General features: G+C 39.9%; 2 protein-coding genes across 5 annotated transcripts in view; one reads left to right on the forward strand and one right to left on the reverse strand.

Annotated features, from left to right (window-relative positions):
- Positions 1-14,242, reverse strand: part of nat16 (N-acetyltransferase 16) — a 50,595-nt gene extending 36,353 nt beyond the window's left edge. For both annotated transcript variants that reach the window (XM_039821609.1, XM_039821608.1), the window contains exon 1: positions 14,061-14,242. The gene's annotated coding sequence lies outside the window, so the exon portion shown is untranslated. The remainder of the gene's footprint in view (positions 1-14,060) is intronic.
- A 5,223-nt stretch (positions 14,243-19,465) lies between these two features.
- Positions 19,466-20,837, forward strand: part of mtm1 (myotubularin 1) — a 39,983-nt gene continuing 38,611 nt past the window's right edge. For 2 of the 3 annotated variants that reach the window (XM_039823365.1, XM_039823366.1), the window contains exon 1: positions 19,466-19,579. The gene's annotated coding sequence lies outside the window, so the exon portion shown is untranslated. The remainder of the gene's footprint in view (positions 19,580-20,837) is intronic. The other variant, XM_039823367.1, reaches the window with a different exon arrangement.

The raw sequence follows: 20,837 nt of genomic DNA on the forward strand, positions 1-20,837 counted from the left end.
CCGGGGATGTGTGGTCAAAGATTGTATGAGCGTGTCCGTGAAGTGATCCAGCAACTAGCAGACAGGAGAATTCTTGGCCCACTTAGCCTTAGCCAAGGCTTAAGCTTTGCCAGTGAGATAGGTGATGATGTAAACTACCTTGGAACAGTCTGTCTGGAACGAGCAGCCCGCAGCTCGAAGTGCAAACCACACCGGACCAAGAAGGCTTAGAGTGGGAGGTTGTCGGCAGGAGCAGGCGCTGGAGCTGAAGGAGAGGTGATGAGAGTCTCTAGGCAGGCCATGAGCTGCTAGAGTTGGTCCCTCAGGAGGCAAAGGAAGCTTTTGGTCAGCTCTTTCACCCTAATGCAAACTGAGGTGAGTTGCCCGTCATGAGGGTAAATCTGTCTCTCTTGAGCTCGGAGTGCAGCAAGCGAAGAATCAGAGTATGCAAATTGGCCAGTTCTTACCGTTACGACTAGTGACACCACAGGCAAACTTGCCCTCAAAGTATTGGTGTGACACGGTTTCTTTTTTATTTAATATATTTATAGCGCAAATTTTGCATCTATTAAATGTTTTTGGTTTTAATTTTGGTTCACACCCCTTAAATAGAGCAAGGACAATGTGTGATTTCCAGCTCATCATCTTGGTTTAAATTAGAAAAGAGATGTTTAAATCTTGTCTATTGTGCAGTGGACGGAATCTTTTTCCATCCAGATGGTTAGAAGAGTGTTTTCAGATAAGCTGATGCTAAGCCCCGGGGCTTCGTGGTAACACAGAAACAACCTTAGTCAATTGGCTAAAAACGTGTTTTTGTGTGTTATCATGCAATAATGTCTTTGCAAACCAGGGGATTGAGTCTAACGAGTTAAAAATCTGCTGCCTTAAGACATCAAAAGTGTGTTTTTAACTTCTTCATGTGTTCAAAACTGGAAAGCTGTGGGGAAGCATAATTATAGCTCTGTTTTGCAGCATTCTGCTTTCTGTAATGCTTCTTTCTCCGTTCAGCTAATCAAATTGATACGTCTGGTACTATCATGGTTAATAGATTAAAACATAGATTGTAAAAGGACATGCTTAGTCGCTCAGTTGGGATTTGTAATATTCATCACCTAAGTGCAAAATGTAAAAACTATATATCCGAAGTTTATCAGCAGACCATTTGCAGCAAGACATCACAGCTAAGCAATACCAAGCACACCAAGGTAGGTAGTAATCCACCGGGAGCGGGATTAAAAAAAAAAAAGTCGAGCGCAGAGCTCTAGTAGGTAGCGGAAACCAGAGCAGACACAGGGGCCATGTACATGACCACATATGACAACAGGAGCATGGAAGTATCAGTCAGATTTACACGACAACATGAAATTCAACACGCTTTTAACACTTTGAACACCAGACTTTGCATCTTGCATGACAACACATAACTAACTAAACCCTGTGTGGAATGTACAGAATCATGTTCCCATTCTCTGTACGCACAGACGTCCACTGCTGGTTATCCTGCCCCTGTTTGCACAGAGAGACTGGACTGTGTGAGTAAATGTGTTGACAAAAGTAGAAAGAATAGGATGTCCATGTTGTGCTTTCCTATGTTTTCTCTCCCTTCCATGATTAATACAATAATGCCTCCACGCTTTCAATTCCAAATACCAAACTGTCAAAAGACATCAGCTCACATTCTCTCTCTCTCTCTCTCTCTCTCTCTCTCTCTCTCTCTCTCTCTCTCTCTCTCTCTCTCTCTCTCTCTCTCTCTCCCCTCCAGCAGCTGTAGGAGCTTGCATGGCAAGAAGTATTTCATTCGTGAGTCACCTTGCAAAAGACAGAGAAATAACAGTGATAGTAAGATTATGATGATGATGATGATGATGATGATAGGGGAGGATGGCTGCCACTTAGAAAAACAATACACCTGTCCCACCACTATTTAAAGCTGCACTAATCAATAGTTTTATACTAACAATGGATCAAATGACTGTGTGATGTGAAAGGAGTCGCTCGTAGTGACGAATCCACAGAGAATTGCCATCAACACTGCAGTTCTTGTCGGCTCTACGGAGCTTTTTAGCCTCTTTTAGCTAATTGTTTTGGTTTTACGGCTGACAAACTGCATAGCAGGCGGCTAGTTCTTTTTTTCTTTGTTTTACAACTTTATGTATTGATTTTCGCATCTGGAAAAAAAAAAAAAGTTACAGTCTGTGAATCAATAGCTATTGTAGTTGTCAGTTCAGAACCAATGAGCAAGCAGCTATTATTTATTTTAGCAAAAACGTTAGCAATTAGCTGGCGAACATAGTGGGAGCATTTGGCAGCTAAAGAGTGGAGACAAAACCTAAACTAAAAGGGGAGTAAATATTGGACGATTTTTCTAGTTTTTACTCTAGTCAAGCTAACTGGCAACAGCCTCACATGTGAACAAACCAGCATGCACAGATGAATGAGCAGCTAAATTGGTTAACGGGCAAGTTGCCCCAGAAGTACATCCCTACATGCAGTTATCTACGATAAGCAACTCAGGTGGTTAATTTAGCTTTAGAATACATTTTAGAATTTAGCTTTATATTCTTAAGACAGACAAATGACTAATGCTCTGTGTGACAAATGTCTAACATATTTTCCCATATGAATTTCGTTAGTTGAAAATATGTCAGATGCAGTTTCAGCTTATTTACAAGTGGCCTAATAATCAATGATTGCTGCCAGTGCACCTACAGACACCATGCCTCCCAACATAGCGTTACAACCTAAATGCCAACTAAAACGAGCATTCATGCAACAAAAGGCTTCCAATAGTACCTGTGCATTAATGTCACATCATGTCATAGACATGTCAAGTATGCTTGACATTCATTGTGACCAATGAGAATTATCTATAAGCAAACTTGGTCCTTTCCCTCCATTTTGTGCACTCTCATGAAGTGTGGCGTTTGGCATTGGTGTTCGGGATGAAGGGGTAGTGGTTATGTAGAGTCCAGATGGTCGGCCAAATGGAGCATTTCCACATGCATAGTCAAATCAAGTGAGAGAAGAATGTTCCCAGAATGCATTGCAGCTGTGACTGAGGAATGGCTAAAATGTGAAATTATGCCTACCATACACTAGAAGACTCTGAAAAGACTTGGAAAAGACTAAAGTCTAACACCATCTCACATCTAAAGACAATCTGTCATAATGTCACCAAGCTTTAAGTCACAGACTAGGAGATTTAGCAAAGACTGGGGATCTTGCAGGGTCACAATTTGTAAGACTACTATTTAACTTCACTACTAGGGCTGGGTTAAAATAATCGATTCTCCCATTAAAATCAATCTTTGTTTGTTTCTTGCTTGTACAATTTACAGCATAAGTTCTCTTAGAACTCTGATATCCAAGCAAAATTGGTATTGTAACCTAATTGATATGGAATCAAACCAGAAATGTAATCGAATCGGTGATTCAAAATCGACTCGATTTAGGCAATCATTGGCGATAGCCAGCTCTATACATTACCAAGGTTAAAACTTATAATTTCAATCATGTTTAATTTTGCTGAAATGTCCAGAAGGGAAAAAGACTGAGTTTTATGAACACCTTACACCAAACGATTGAGACAATGGGAACTCTGGAAATTTGTCTTCGACAGTGGAATCGTTTGGAAAGTCTTTTGGTGTAAGGTTGGCATTAGATGGGATATCTCATGCACATGCAGTGGATTACTGTATTTTACAAATTCTTCATGATTAGAACCTGACAGCAGCTGTCTGTTATGTAAATAGAAGATAGCGTGGATGCAATGGACTGCAGCTCTTCAAAGCTCTGATACTGTACATAGAGTAGTTTCTGTTCTCCACTACTGTAACTGGCATCTACCCCCTGGCCCTTGTAGCTTCATTCCAAAGGGCCATTAGCCAATGAGGGATAGTGTTACAGGAGAAGTAATGGTATAAGGCTCATGTCTGTTAGTTTCACGCAAGTCTTATATATCTACTTACATTCTTAATACAAGGTAAAGCTGAACAGGCGTCTAGATTCTCCTTTTGCATAAACATTTGTGAGTCTAATCCTGTTGAGTGGATACAAGATAGCAAGTTTAAATGCTAAATTTAGCATGTCAGCATGCTTACTGTTTGCATTCTTGCAAACTGTACCCATTAACATTATGCTCAGTTTTACATGTGAAATTTGAGCATGTTGATATAGCCTACTAAAAGTACAAACTATTAGTAAAATTAAATAAATTAGTTAATCAATTTGAAATTATTCAATTGTATAGTACATACATTACACAGGGGCGGAACAAGACGTTGGGCTCAGCCCAAACCAGGGGGGAAAAGGGGGGTTAGGTTTAGTTGACCGCAGTTATTTGCATTATTTTTCAAGCCATTTGATAATAGAATGCCGACAATTCTTAGTAGTAGAATCTAATTGTTCTCCAACTGTCTTCGTCATTTTGAAACCAGAACACAAATGTTTTTTGAGGATGACTCATTTTCACTTTCACTTCATTTGTAGCCTAAAAAAGGGGCAAAAATTGTCTGATGTTACTACTTAAAAGTTACATGATATAGGTAGGGTAGGAATTTGGCGGAAACAGCATGACTAATCCTGAAACCTATTTTTAGTAGAGTTTACAGAATGAATATTTCCCCAGTAATAGAACTTTTGCTCCGTTGATTTGCCTGCCCAGTCAGAGAGAGTGAAGCAAAATGACACAAGGTCGAAGTTATTTTAAAACCCTACAAGATTGCGAGCTTTCCAGAAAACATTCGGGGCTGGAGCACCAGAAGCCCCCAGAAGCCCCAACTCGCTCCGCCCCTGCATGTCTACATGTTAAAAGTGACTTTTTTTACATAAGGTAACATAACCCTTTATTGACGCATGATTGATTACATGCAAATGTTAGCATTCTTACATGCTATCGTGTTGGTCCGAATTTAAGACTTTTTTTCCTTCTAGGAAATAAATCTGAAAAGTGCGGTCATCCAGAACACGACAGGCATTCTGTTATTTTAGGTCCAAACCCGACCCGAGCCCGACACAGTTAATGTTAAGTAAAGCACCGACTTTGTGTTAAGCTGTACAATGTTCAGCTCAGGACGCACAAACTTATTTCTGTCCATGTGTCCGTCAAGGGACGCTGCTGAAGCTGTGTGACAGACACTATATTTGCACTCAAAAGAACTTGAACAGCCTAATTGGCATTAGAAATAGGCCTACCAATAGACTACAGTTTACTTTTCCTTGGTATGTCAGTGTTTCCAGTGTTGTGTGTGCGTCACTACTGCAGTTTATTTTGTGTATGAATGTCAGGTGTGTGTGTGTGTGTGTGTGTGTGTGTGTGTGTGTGTGTGTGTGTGTGTGTGTGTGTGTGTGTGTGTGTGTGTGTGTGTGTGTGTGTTATGTGTTTCCTTCCTCCTTGCCCCCTCCCTTGACCTATGACCTAGGAGTAACCTGATGTTTCCTAGGTATTTCCACTTGCTTCATGTTACCACAACATGGGTTTTCTGGGAATCCCACCCACGTGATTGCTAGTATTGCTTTGAATGTGCCATTTATAACAATAAATGAATAAATAGTCCTCAGCTGCGCTATATTAGTATGTCAGGCAGAGTTAGCCACATGGGGGTAAAAATGCTGTCATTTACATTTAGCTATCTTGAAAGATGGACTTTAGTTGACATGAGGTTTCTGGGTTTGTGTGTTTTAGCAAAAATAGAAGAGTAACAGTAGAAACCAAAGCACCACACAAGGGGGACAAACAGCAGATTCTTTTTCCCCTGGCAGGTTAATCCCGCTATGAATGGATTATAAACAGTGTTCATTTTCTTATATAAGTTGAAAACTGGTGACCCATATGACATGGGACAGGATATAGTAGAAATGAAGCATGAAAAACACCAAAATAAGTTGTTTGTTCAAGCAGCAATTACGACATATATTTATGTTTATAGTGACGTCGCCCTCTAGTAAACGTAGTAGTTATGGTTCGAGCAAAGCAGGAAGTAAGGTGATGGAGTATAAGAGCACCAAATTTCCGTGTTAGGAGGCAGCTTTTTGGATAGGCCAAACAAACACAGGACCTTAACCCAGGAGACTGGGGTTTGAGTCCCGTTTCAGTTTTTTTTTAACATGATCACGAACGCTCCGTTCAACCTCGCATGCGTAACTGGATGTGAAGTAACATCTGATTTGAACCCAAACGACGATCTTTTTCAAAACTTAACTAATAACTAAGTAGTTTTGCTGCTAAACATAAAGTCAATTTTATGTGCCTAAATGTAACCAAACTGCGACCGTTTCACAACGTTAACGACGTCATTCAACCTTTACATTTAAAATATGGCTGCACAATGTTTTTTTTCTTCTCGTCATCGCGATATCAACTGGCGATATAAACACACCGCGAAAGACACTCTGAGATTTTTTGTGTTAGTTGAAAAGAAAATATCAGTAAGAAAAACTGCACTTCATAATGGAACGGTTATTCTTTTGTTTGTGGTGCCGTTTTATATTCAATTCAGTGTCTAATTTGTTCAGTAAAAGAATGGAGTACACTTTAACATCTGTTTATTTATCGCAAGTAACATCGTTATCGGGATATTTAATTTATTTTCCTTCGTCGTGTAGCCCTAATTGAAAACCGCGACCGTTACGTTCTCTGGTTTGGATATGAGGAGGGAAAACGCTCCTGTGGGTCGTTTGAGAGGGTAGGAACAAACGACTCATTGCTGTATGGTTTGGAGGACTTTAATATGCCCCAAATCTAGCTATTTTTAAAACTAAGTTAAAACTGTTCTCCTTTCCAGAGCTTTTATTGGTACTTTCATTTATTTCATATCTTTGGTTTTACCTAAAACTGTGTCAGTACATTCATTTATCTCATTGTATACTTCGGTTTATAGTTGTAGCTGTAAAGCACTTTGAATGACCTCTGTGTAAGAAAGGTGCTACATAACATAACGTTGCGATGCCATCATCTGCTGTACGCAGGCCACGAGGTGTGGTATGGCAACACTGTCTGGAATTTCCGGTCCTGCTTGCGTTACAGATCTAACAATAGAGAGGTTTTATCTAAGAATTACCTCCTTAGTGTCGAGTATCAAAAAATGCCTCGTCATTCGATACCCAATTTCAATACCTAAGGGTAAATCTCATCAGCGTCAGTGAGCCAATCAGCACGCAGCACACTTCTAACAAGATCTAATTATGTTTGTGATTGGTTGTCTGACATTACACGTCGCTAGCCTGGTCCTACCAGACTCTGGTCCATTTCATTAGTCCAGAGAGTCTGGCCACTCTCCATTGACAAGTGTTAACTCCCTTGAAGGCGGGTACTCTGTTGAAGTTTAAAACTATTGGATCTGCCATAACCAATCGCTAACGTTTGCTCGTGACGCTAACGTTTGCTCGTGACGTAGGTCATGCGCATGTGCAACAAGAGGGGAGACCGACGACAACTATCGGCTTATATTTAGCATTAGCATCGCTAGCGTTAGCCTTAAGCAAGTCCCTCACCGCTAACGGAGCGAGCTGGAAAAATCTAACTTTTCCCGAACCCCGTGGGGAGGAGGGCCACAACATCACGGCCACCAACACAACTCAGCAAATATTGCCACGACGGACCGAATGGCTTCGCTCGCATCTTTCTCCGCCGCCATTACGGAACTACAACTCAAACTAGCGCACAACCTCAACGTCAGCCACTCCCTCTGTTCACTGATTGGACCGCCAAATATTTGTCCGGAGAAAACCCGCAAATAAACCGCAAACCCAGACGGAGTACTGAAGGAAAATGAAAATTCAGCGGAGGTACGTAGGAGGGCGGAGCCAGGCTTACACGTCGCAGAGGCACGCCGGAAAAACTCTCATGTAGTAGGAGCTGAAATATAAATAAAATGATTTTTGCCATAATGCGTGTTATAATGGTTTTTATAAAATTGGTATTAAAAAAACATATCGTTTACGAACCGGTATGCGCAGATGCAGAAGACCCAGAAGCGTTGACCAATCAGAGCGGACCGGGCTTTTTTGGGGTGGCTTAAAGACACAGGCACCAAAACCGAGCGTTTCAAACAGAAGGTGAACACAGATATATTCAGTAAGACAGTATGAGAAGGATGTGTTTTCTGAACATTAAAGCATGTAAACTAGTAGAAACCCAAAATACACGTATTAACAGCCCATACATGGAATAACATACCCACAATTAAGGAACATCAAGTCTACCTAATCCTTCTCCTAATCCATAAAACACTGGTTATTAAAATGATAAGAATTGAGAGAAAAAATAGCAACTCAAATCCTCTTCAACTGTGTTTAACAGCAACTTACAAAAACAACAGCTGAAAAGCAGAGCATAGACTCGAATAGGAGAACTTATCTCAGTTTTACCATCCATAGTCGGACTCTCTCTGTGATTTTAACGGTAGTATTCAAATATTAACATATATATATATATATATATTTATTTATTTTTAGGCAGTTTTGTTGATCGGGGTTTCATTTACTCAAGCATAATCAACAATTTCGTTCATGAACTTGTCAGAAATAACAGGCAAATGCATACAGATTTCTGTCAAATAAGGTAACACAGACTCTTTGCCTTTACTTACTGTCGTACTGGCCCATTCTGAGTCAGGAAAAACCTTGGCTGCTTCATAATAAAAGCATTCAAAAGACTTTTCTTGTGAAGAATTTATAGGAAATGAAACCATTTCACAGCCGCTGCTTGACCACACATTTCACTGTCAACTCCAGACAGCGCTGTGTAGCTCTGGCAATGCCAGGCTAATAATTAACAGAAGGAGACGACATAATAGCAGGAAGTTTTGTAGTAATGTCAGACTGACTGACTGAAGTGATGTGCATTCTTCTTAGAAAACAACTAGTTTTTAGAAATGTCTCGTGATATATTGTCTCTAGAAGTGTATTATTCAACTTTGGTTATTGTTAAAGAAGGAACAGAAAATTGCAATACTCAATACTTCTAGAATTGCAATAAATGAAAATCACAAGGAACAAATTGAATCGGCACCCATGTATCCTGAAAGAATCGAATCGGGACAAAAGCATATCGTCCCAGCGCTACACTCTAAGAAATGTCTGTGTATTAACAGTTGTATGACAGTATAGTTTAACAGAAATTGTCCATAGAATGTGATTCAGTTGTATTTCTGTTTACTTGCATTTCGAGCAAAAATAAAAATAATTTATAATTTCAATTATAAAGAACAGATTTCTTTTCAGAAGTTTACTAACTGAGCAGCTTTGTATGGGATCATTTGAAATAACAGAAAATGTTCTTAATTTGTACCGTAGCTACGCACAAAATGTCTGTTTTTAATTACGGGACAAAGTCCGGGCTAATGAGCTGCCAGAACTTTTTCTGTTATTCTGCGGATTTATTTCTTAGAGTGTAGTGCTTATCGCTGTCCACTTGTGATCCGATCCCTCAGGACGGATGTTAGTGCCAGGTATAGAATGGGGTCTGAGATGTTCTGGATCAGGATAAGCCCGACTGCACCCAGCCCTGCCACTGAATGAGCACTTTCTGTTATTCTGTCGTCATTTTCAGATCATGTTCTTCAATGACGTCTTGGTGATACGGAGAAAATCAAATATAAAGATATTTCTGACCAAATACCTCGATGTCCACATTGCGGCGATATTGTAGGGTTGACTGTTTTTCACAAAATACTTACACAGTAAGATTTGTGATAAAAAAATCATCAGTAATGTGGATATAATGACTAAGTGGGTAAAGGCAAATAATATAAATGTGAGAACAGTCTGATAAGTTCAGGAAAGGACATCACTTGAAAAACCTTTAAAAGTATCCATATCACGATATGGATTTATATTGATATATTGCCCAGCCCTATATTCAATACAAACCACAGTACAGTCCCAATAGACACCCATCTCACACTGCCAAAACAAATATCAAATATATGTACGCAAGTATGATCATATCAGATCATTTAGCAACACTGATGAAGGCTTGTCCTCCAAACTATCGTTCGTATCAGTCAGTCAATCAGACAAAACAGGAGACAGGGAGGGACTGCAGCTATTTGTTCTTCACAGTTTGCATGTAATGGCATTCACCTGGGCGATTTTGACATCATGTGAAAATCCTGCTCCGGCGCTCAGAGCAAGACTTATCAGTGCTTATCATTACATTATATCAGAAACCCGAGATATTTCTCATTATTTCTACAGGACTTCTAAGTGCTGATCTCACTAGTTGGGAATTTCCACCCATTGGTTAAATAATAACAGTGTTAAAGAGATTAAAAGAATAGGTCAAGGCAGCTGAAAACACTGAGTACTGTAACAAAGAAGCTATGGCTGCTTATAACAAAGCAATGCACCTGGCAAGGAAGGATTACTTTTCCAAGATTAGATTACTGGAAACTCTTGAACATTGTTCTCCACTATTAGCCCAGCTACTTAACACTGGCCCGACCCATCTGCAGTTTTTGTAATCAAGTTGTGAAGAACTTGAATTGTTGCATTACTTCATTTAGAGACAGTAAATTGGTGCTGATATGACCTCAGCAAATCCTGTGAAAAGGATGTAACCATGGGGAAATAGAGTTCAGGGGCCGCCCACATTTTGAACAGCTCTGGTGATTTTCCCCTGTTCAATATTTCCATCGACATTACATTAAATGCTTTTTATATATATATAAAGAGGGTTAAGTTTGATTCGGCTCAAAGAACATTTTGAAAACGGCGAAAAAGGCAAAGGTATAAGCAGTGTTGGGCAAGTTACATCCTATACATTATAGATTACCAGTTACTGTCATTTGAGAGTAATTAGTTATATTACAGTATTACTGCAGGGTTTCTCCTGGCTCAGTATGGGGCTTTTAGGCGGGGGGGGGGGCCCGTAAACATGACTGGTCCGCGTTTAGGGAAAAGTCAAAGAGTCTGTGTTACCTTATTTGACAGAAATCTATCTGCATTTGCCTTTTATTTCTGACAATTTGATAAACAAAATGTTCATTATTAACAAAACTGGTTAAACAAATAATTGAAAATTTTAAAATTTAGATAAATCACTGAGAGAGTCTGGTACAGTCTGACTCTAGAACAAATAAAACTGAGATTAGTTCTGCTTGTTCTCTTAATCACATTTGAATTGCTATTTTTATTCTCAATTCTGGTCATTTTGGCACTGGTGATATTCCTTTGGGGCTGGCTAACCGGAAGCAAAACAAGTAGCCTTGGCCATCTAACGTTGCTAACGGGAAGCAAAACAAGTGGCCTTGGCCATCTAACGTTGCTAACCGGAAGCAAAACAAGTTGCCCTGGCCATCTAACAGAAACAAATCAAGTTGCCTTCGCCATCTGCTGTTGCTAACCAAGAATTTGGTTCAATGGAGCAAGAAACCCGGTCTAGACTGTAATGCCTGACACACTATAGGCCAACAGATATCCAACCTTCCATTCATTAGTAAGATACTTGTTTCAGTGCCAGTAAACTCCTTTCCAAAAGAAAATAATATCCTGGAGGAATTTTAATCAGGCTTTACAAACAAACCACAGCACTGAAACAGCTCTTACTAAATTAATCAGCGACCTCAGAATAAATGTTGAGATTATGTTTAGGACTGATCTGATCTGATCTGTGTCGGGACAACTTCGGGTTGTGCCCCGACACAGATTGGACCCAAAAGGAGGTTACACCCGAGGAAAGATGTTCTGAGGTAGCTGAAAAATGCTTTTTCAGTGAAATGCAGACACGTGGTGAGTCTGTGTCCGTCTGGAAAAGTACTGGTACAGTTGTGTTTATGTTAGGTCAGTCAGTTACCGCATTTAAACGCAAATTCTGGGACTGTATTTTGTTGGCTGTATTGCTAGGCTACTGAGGCACACAGAGCGGAACAGACAAATCTCCACACACATGTTCAGATCTCTGTCACGGCAGAAGTGTAGCAAAAAGTGACTATAGAAAGACAGCCATTTGGGAGGCCTGCTGAGTGGGGGGGGAGGTGGGGGAGTTAAAGAAACACAAGAGGAGCGTGAAAAACAAAGATGCGATTTATGTGTATTTAAACTTTGGCCCTTCTGGCCTTAAAAAGGTTTTATTCTCCAACAGATTTGTTGTCAAGATGATTCCTAAAAAAAAAAAAAAAATCATCTCTTAACACGTGATGATGTTTTGAATATGCTGACAGTTTTGAACAATACAGGAGAATAATAATTGCCTTTACACAAATAAAGAAATTTGCACCGTAAATTGATGCAGACAAATTTACCAGAAAGCACGAAATGAAGCGAAATGAGCACTCAAAAAAGCCCTCTAATATTAAAACAATTACGTAATGATGCACAAACGGATTGAGATACAGTACAGTTTCACACGCTCCACACACATTTGCAAATAGTTTTGCTACAATGATGGCCCCATACCGACGCCATCTCACTCACTCCCTCTTACTCTCCTTGTAGCTCTCCCTTGTTACTTGAAATAATCATCCTGGGCATTTTTTTTTTAGCATCTTCAGCGTAGAGGATTGGGATGGGGTTTTTTGTTGCAACTTGTGTAATACAGTATCTGCTGCCTTTGCATTTGACACACAGCTCCGCTCACCCAAGCAGCTTCTGTGGCACGGGAGTCTTCGGTGATGTTGTTTGTTGTGACGTCTGACCAATCAGGTTCATACACAGTAGAGGAAATTATTTTCACCGGATATTATGACTGGAGGGATTTAAATATGTCTTATATATGACTTTAAACGAAAAACAACAGGAATTACAGGATTAATTATAGAAGTATTAGTATTAGTGCACTCGAGGCGAAATGCTTCCTGAGTTTTGGTCTTAAAAATTCAAATCTGTGCTGCTGATGGCGCAAATTTGGCCACTGATTTAATATAATTAGAACATTTTGTCCTTTTAAGATTATTTTTGGGGGCTTTTCCACCTTAAATGGACAGGACAGCTAGATGAGAAAGGGGAGAGAGAGAGGGGCATAGAGACATGCAGGAAATCGTCACAGGTCGGACTCGATCCCTAGACCTCTGCGTCGAGGCATAAACCTCTATGTATGTGTGCGCCTGCTCTACCCACTGAGCCAACCCGGCCACATTTTGACTTTATTTTTATTATCATTATATTTCAGTGGGTTTCACATTCCATCTTGTGTCGTGCATTCTATGTAGTCTCTGTTCATCCTATTTGATCTTGTTTTGCTGTCAGGTGTGTGTTTTTTCTCCATTAATGCTATTCCTGTTTTTTTTAGTTTACATTGATTATGGTATCTAATGCCTGTTTTTATTTTTACATTGATTCCCTGATTTATGCACGTTATGCCGTGTAATCTCCTTTTTGTAAAGCACTGTGTGCTGCATTTTTGTATTGAATAGGGCTACACAGTTGAAGTTTTTTGTATAAACCAAAACCAGCATAACCTCATAAAAGAAGCTTTTTCAATGGCTTTTTGCATTGCAGCCTACTGGTGTTAGCCAATTGTTTTTTCATGCATTTGCTTTTTGACGTACAGTATGTCATGCATGTTCTCATTTTTCATCCAAGTTGTAGCCTAATGCAGGAGCAGCTCAGCGGATAGGAAGGATGAATGGGACCAAATTGAATATGACAATATAATGACCGTAATGCCTTGTTAGAAGACACGGTGGCAGCCACGGGAGCAAACTGCCTCTTACAGTAAACATAGTGATGCTATAGACCTAATAATTGTTCACGGTTTACGCTACATAATCAGCAGTGGTGTGTGTCGTCGCTGATAACCCAGCACACACGATATGAAAAGAGCCTAAAAATAATCCCACAAGGTCACTATGCTGTCATCACTGAGAAGCCTAGGCTACAACACGGTTTTTTTTGCAAAAATTATGTAACACAATTGGAGATTAACATCAAACAATAGCATTAAAACCCGATACGTCACAATGTACCCAACGGGCCTACTGAGCACCACGGAACACCGCACGCGCTCCATAGCCCATATAGAGATGCTGTATGCTGGTAATTTTCCTTCACGCGACCTATAGGACGGCACCGAGCCATCCGTTATCTAACCGGCAGCACTGCTTTCCGCACCCCCCCCCAGCCGTCTGCTCTGCGGGTCTTACCGCGGGTGATGGCCGGCCGAGGTGTCCTTGGTGTCGGTGGTCGGAGGAGACGGGATGGCAAGACGAGACGACGGTATCACGGATGATGCACGAGCTGCACAGTTCCGGTGATGAATGAAAGACAGGGAACCCGGCTAGCTCGGTGATACACTGAAGACTCGACACGACCCACAAGCCCCTCCCCTCCCAGTTCCCTACGTCAAGCCCCCGTACTGGACTCACTGGAGCGGCTCAGCATGACCGCAGCCCTCCCCTCTCCGCTATCTGTGTGTGTGTGTGTGTGTGTGTGTGTGTGTGTGTGTGTGTGTGTGTGTGTGTGTGTGTGTGTGTGTGTGTGTGTGTGTGTGTGTGTGTGTGTGTGTGTGTGTGCGCGTGTGTGTGTGTGTGTGTGTGTGTGTGTGTGTGTGTCAGTATCAAAAGGAACGTGCAGAGACTTCCAAGGAGCACAAGCAGTTGGGTAGCACACCTCATTTCTCCCCTTTTTTCCGGTACCTTTGCGTTCAAGTGTTTAATTTAAGTGGATAATAATGGCATCAGAAATACAACAAAAAAGAATTAAAGGATAAAACACTGCTATAAATAACATCCCGTATGAATTTAAACCATACCGAAATGGCAGGGGCATAGCACAAAATTCTGGGCCCCGAAAAAAGTCATTCTTAATGGGCCCCTCCCCGCATCCACAGCGATTCATTCTAGCATCTTTTTGGGGCCCTTCCTCACATGAGGGCCCTGGGTACTCAGTCCCATTTCCACCCCTACTCCGACACCCCTGCGAAATGGCCCTCGTTCCACCTGAATTACAAACCAGTATTTATTTGCTGAGTTTTGAGCACCTCCGAAGCAGTAGATTCTGATGTTCATGAGGTTAAAAGATGTGGAATTCAGGATGTTGTTCTCAAATGATTTGTTAGCTAGATTTGACAGAGAGCAATTTGTCTAAGCTTCGTCACGCAGTGCCACAAGGATCTATTCTTGGCACACTGCTTTGTTTGTTTTTTCCATATCAATGGCTTGCCTGGCTAAAGAACGTTTTTCTAAGGTTCTTTCAGTAGCGGCGAGATCGAAAAGTGGCTGATGGTGTGCCGCCGTACCGCCAGTGGCACACCATCAACCACTTTTCGATCTCGTTATTCGCTGATGATACAAATCTTCTAGCTTCACGTGAGGATTTTCTATGTACATAACCCGTCCATGCAGAATGGAGTTTCTCTTCCCTCAGTAGTTAAAATACAAAGGATAAGAACTCAGCTAATTGTAAAGCGAGGTGAAAAAACAGATCTATATTCGATAGAAAAGATGAAAAGAGATGGAATCATGTACAAACAACTTGAGACTTTTTAAATTAAATATATTGAATGGTTACGAGAAGGACTCAAGGTGACTCAAGGTGATTGTATTGTGTACTGACTGTTTTGTATTTAGGGTTGTAGGCTGTACACTGTCTACATGGACACTGGTAGATGATAGCTGGAGCTATAGTGTGTAGTTTCTGTCGCCCCCATGAGGAATTCTACGCAGTTGCTAGTAGCCAAGGAGGACACGGAGGATAAAAAAAACAAAAACATGATGGGCTCTTCAATCATTTCTCTTTTTTATTGCACTATTTGCACATAACGCTGTACATTTCATATTTTATATATTATTACTGTATATTTGTTTTTATTATATATGTTTAAAGTATTGATAATATATGTTTTTTATTGTTTGTATACCTGGAGTGGTAATGAAAATAATTTCCCCCTGGGATTATTAAAGTATTTCTGATTCTGAAAAGGTAATTATTTTTGCTTGAGTTTCTGCGCACAAAAGTCACCGGATGCCACAATCTTCTGAACATTATTACTGAGACACACAGAGAGAGTTGTGTGGAGCTGATTGTCTTAATTAGCTTTGTTGCAACTCTTTTGGCAATGGCTCGAATGTAACAAACATTTATATATCAAAAAGTTACACACTAAAGCTTTAATCGATCGAACAACATTTAGTTATAACACTGTTTTAGGATTGCGTCTGAAGGCAGATGTCATGTTTCCAATTAGGAAGTGAGGGATAACAAAGAAACAGCAGCTTACTGTATGTTCATACTTTTCTGGCAAAAAAAATAAATACAGTTATGACAGCAGCTATAAAATCATCTAAAAAAGATAAACAAGACAGCGATGTACAGTACTTCCCTCTCCAATCCCACTGAGCTTTGACTAACAGAGCTCAGGGCGCCCACCAGTGGAACCTTGTGTGAGGTAATGTATTGACAGGGAGATATGTCCCCATCGATGCAATCAATGCCTCTGCACAGGACCAAACTGCTGATAGGACCACAGTCAACATTGATTTAAAAAAGTAATATAGTTCATTTGTGCTCTCCCAATTGCCATCTGGCTCTGACCTCCTGGGTCATAAGCAGTATTTTCAAAACTCACTGACACGATGCCCTCTTTATTTCTGTATGTGCCCTTTATTTTCTATGCTTTGTTGCATATTATTTATTGTGGACGTTATAGTATGACCGAATTGAACCAGAGTTAGCCTATATGGAATGTGTCTTATTGTCTGGTGTCTTACATTTTCAAAGTTTTTTATATCAGAACATTTGGGTTTCTTTCAACCGAATTGCCCAAAAGTAGTTTGAGTTGCCCAAGGAAGGTTCCATGAAACGCTCTTCACAAGTAAAATTAAGGATCAGTTTACTACTTTCAGTGAATTTTTGGTGTTTTATTTAATTTTATAGAATTATTCTGAGTTCACTTTGACATTCTGTGATTATCCATCAACATACGTTCCTTTGATCTTAAATATTAGTCAAAATTATTCATACTTTCTGCTTTTTTAACTCAAAAGTTAGATATAATTTCATATTAGCTACATGAGGAGTATTGACCATAAATTCCAAAAATGTCAAACTAGTGGTAATAAATTGTTAGTGCATGCTGGTGGAAGTGGGGGAAAAGCGCCGAAAATATCAAACAATGCTACAAAACCGATGAAAAAAACAAAAAACGTGGAAGAGACAAAAACGCGGCAAAATTAGTGACAAAAGTGTCAAAAAAAGAAAAAAAAAATTTTACCCGGAAGGACAGCACAAGAGTTAACCTGTAGGCCACAGGACACCCCATTTTCCAACTTCTTACATGTGCATCAATATCTGACATTATTATATTTATAGAGATATTTTTCAAAAGATCTCCAAAGGGAACGAAAGAGTGCCGCCTTTCAAATTAAAAACAATACTGTCTGTTATTACAACGTTCTCTCTGGCTTCTAGTGTCACAACTTCTACCAAATCTGAAGCTGCCATTGTGTACGAACACTTAACATACAACGAATGAATGAATGAATGAATAATAGAATGATTGAATCAAGATACCACAAATTCATCCAGATGCAGCATGCGTTTACCCTTTTCAAACAATACACAGAGCAGCTTTCACCAAAAAAAAAATGCTCATTGTCAGCAACACAATTCACAAATCACTGACAAAAATGTTTTATACGGAAGAAATCTGAGTAAATTCCATCTTGCCTTTTGAGACAAAGTTAACTTAAGCGCGTCAAACTCGAACAATCAGTCCGATTGTTGGTCATCTGTACGCCAGCGTATTTCAGGGTTTTGTTCATTTCATGGAAAATTGACATTCCTAAATCATCATAGAATGTACGGTACGAAAGAAAATGGGATTCACGCTCCACTTCTCCCAAGTCACACAGCTCAGTTTTTGAATGATATATTTCTTTTGATTTTTAAGATCCCAACTGAGCAACTAAAGATGTTTCTCTTCATGTGATCCATGGTCTAAATTTTTGTTTAACATGCAGTCCTTGATTTTGGCTTTGGCAAGAAGATATTTGCAAACTTTCTCAACAATTCATTGGTATCTATCCTAATAAAGTCGTTGTTAAGCACGGTGCACTCTGTTTAGTCTTTGCAATCAAAATGTCTCATCTGCCAAAAACACAGACTGGACTTGAGAATGAAATGTATTAAATACATAAGCTGCATAGTTCACTTGGCAACTTTGGAGTCACTTACAAGAGTGTAAAAGGACCGCCGCTATTCATCTGTGCTCTGTTGTCCTCTACTGTTACAAGTGAGAACTGCAGTTGGGAGTGTAAAAGCATCACATCTCTGCTGATGTTGCTATACTAGTATGTTATTGCCCTGAAATAAAGTCAGTTCTGCCGTTTTTGTCGCTTGAAACACCTTTTGACTGCCACCAGTAGCGTATCTACACCCCTATAACCAACTTATTACCACTAGTTTTACACTTATTTTTGGTATGGTCAGTAAACCTTATTTATATGAAATAATATGACATTTTGTGTTAAAAAAAAGCAGGAATTGTGAATTATTTCATCAGAGATCAGAGGGTGTCTATGGATAATCACGGACTGTCAGTTTAATCAGTACAATGCTATAAAAATTGAATAAAACACCCAAAAGTCAATGAAAGTACCGAGCTGATCCTAAGAGCGTTTTAAGGTGTCATCCATCCGTCTTTTTTGTTGTGCAATTGTGTAGAAAGAAACCCAAAATTTCTGTTGTAGACTCTTTGAAAACAGGTCAAATTGGACCCGTTTTTGTGCATGGACATAGTTGGGGAAACAGTGTCCAAGCCAAAAAAATAAATTCAAGCCCACAGGACAATACCAATGTACAGTAGGGAGCACTGTCAATGCAAAAACATAAAAAAGAAGACATTTCTTCAATTTCACAAACAAGTTATATCTGTAACTTTCTGTTTGAGTGGGACACTTTGAGTGGGACTATAGCATTAAAACTTATCGTGCATTTGAACAAACAATGCACAATATTGGAGGCTGGAGAATGGAATGGTCATAACTGTGACATGTGGTTGACAGTTCCAGAAAAAGCTAGTAGACCTTAAGTCAATATTTCATTTTTTATCAAATTACTTTTAGTGCTTCTTTTTTTTGTTTCATAAAACCTTTCTAGCCCCTAATATCTTTGGGTATACGTGCAGTTTAGTGTCCCAAATTCCCCATACAATGTCCTTAATTCATTATGAACATGCTGAACCACCTGTGCTACCCTAAACCTAACCCTAATCCTAACCCTAACCCTAACCTTAACCGGTCTCAAATAAGACCCTCATCATTTGGGACACTCAGTTTTTGGAAAATAATTTGGGACACTAAACTGCACGTAGCCTATACCTATCTTTGTTGTTAAAAAACATCAACTGAATTATTTACTGTCATTAATTCCAACTGTCTATTTCTTGATTGTTTTAAATTAAATATATATAGAATCTACATGCAACACTGACAAAATTGTTGCTTTAAAACTGATCCATAACATGGATGCATTAGGTTATTCCATAAATAGGAATATGGCAACCCATTTGAAAACTACCTTTCCCTACACTCTTTGCAAGTTCCCAATTTGACAACCAGCCAATCCCCGCCATGACAGTCCGGCACGTGACGTAGGGTAAGTTCCTGCTGTGGCTTAAGGGAAACATATCGACATTCAGCCACGGGAGAATCGCACTTTGCGGGTAAGTTAAGACATTTGGCCACAATGAGGCCACCTGAGTCCATATTATGTGTTCTTCGGAAGGGTTTGCCGGAGGTTTCTGCGCACTGTGGGTCAGAAATAGCCTGAATTTCGGATGGAACAGGCTGTCGCACCGTCCAAGGGCCTTCGCTATTTCCTGGTGCTGGTCTCCACAGCTGTGTCTATTGGAATGGCCAAGTTGGAAAAGTTCAGTTTAGGGGTTTTGGTGGAGCTTTGTTCTTCTCCACTCCGCTTTGTAACTGTTCTGTGTGCTCAAATGTAGCCAAGAGCGCTACTCGGTTCTGACGCCGACTGTATACTTGATAGTGAAAAAGACTGAAAGCCACCCTTTGGCTGTGTATTCATAGCTCGGAGCTGGGTAACAACACACCGCAAACTGCCCCTTCGCTGTCAGGGTTAGTTAGTCCGCGGATAATGCTAGCTAACGGTACTACCCTTAATGACACTGTAGGCTACCACACGTATTTTAACTGCGTTTAATACAAACACAAATGTACTGAACTTCAACTCCTCGCTCGTTACTTCGCGACATTATCATTTAATCTCGTTGTGCTCATAAATGCAACCAAGTGTTTGCAGATATAGTCCGTGGTGTCGAAGTAAAAGTGTTTTCTGCATTGTTGTGAGATTTACATCGCCATTAGTCGCCCAGGTGCTGATGTACAGGTCACCAGGTGAGAAGCAGCTCCATCCAGCTGGTTGTGGGATTAACAGCCTTGTTATTGAATGGGAGGGAAAAAATATATATATATATATATATATATATATATATATATATATATATATATATATATATATATATATATTAGTGAACTGTCATTGCTCTTGGAGGTGTTTACTGTTTGAAGCCTGTCAGTGTGGGCATGTGCAGACTCAGCTGCTGGCTCGGCTTACTGCACCAGATCAATGCATCAGCATGGCTAATATTGACAGCAATGGCGTAGGTTTTGTTTAAACATTAGAGGGGGGTCACATTATAACTGTGGGGTGTGGGGGGTCCTCCCCTAGAAAATTATGAGCATCAAACACTTAATTCCCTGTGTTGTGGTATACTTTTATGCACCAATTTGTACCCTTTCTGCATCAATTTATGCTTAATAATTAGGTTAGTTAGATCCAGTTGTCATTACATAATATTCCATTTAGTTAGCTAATGCTTTTATGCAAAAGGGACTTTTAAGTTCATTCAAAGTTGTGGATACAACCCAAAAGAATCACCCAAGTACATAAACTTCATC

This window comes from Perca fluviatilis, chromosome 14, assembly GCF_010015445.1.
Source record: "Perca fluviatilis chromosome 14, GENO_Pfluv_1.0, whole genome shotgun sequence".
NCBI classification, from domain to species: domain Eukaryota; kingdom Metazoa; phylum Chordata; class Actinopteri; order Perciformes; family Percidae; genus Perca; species Perca fluviatilis.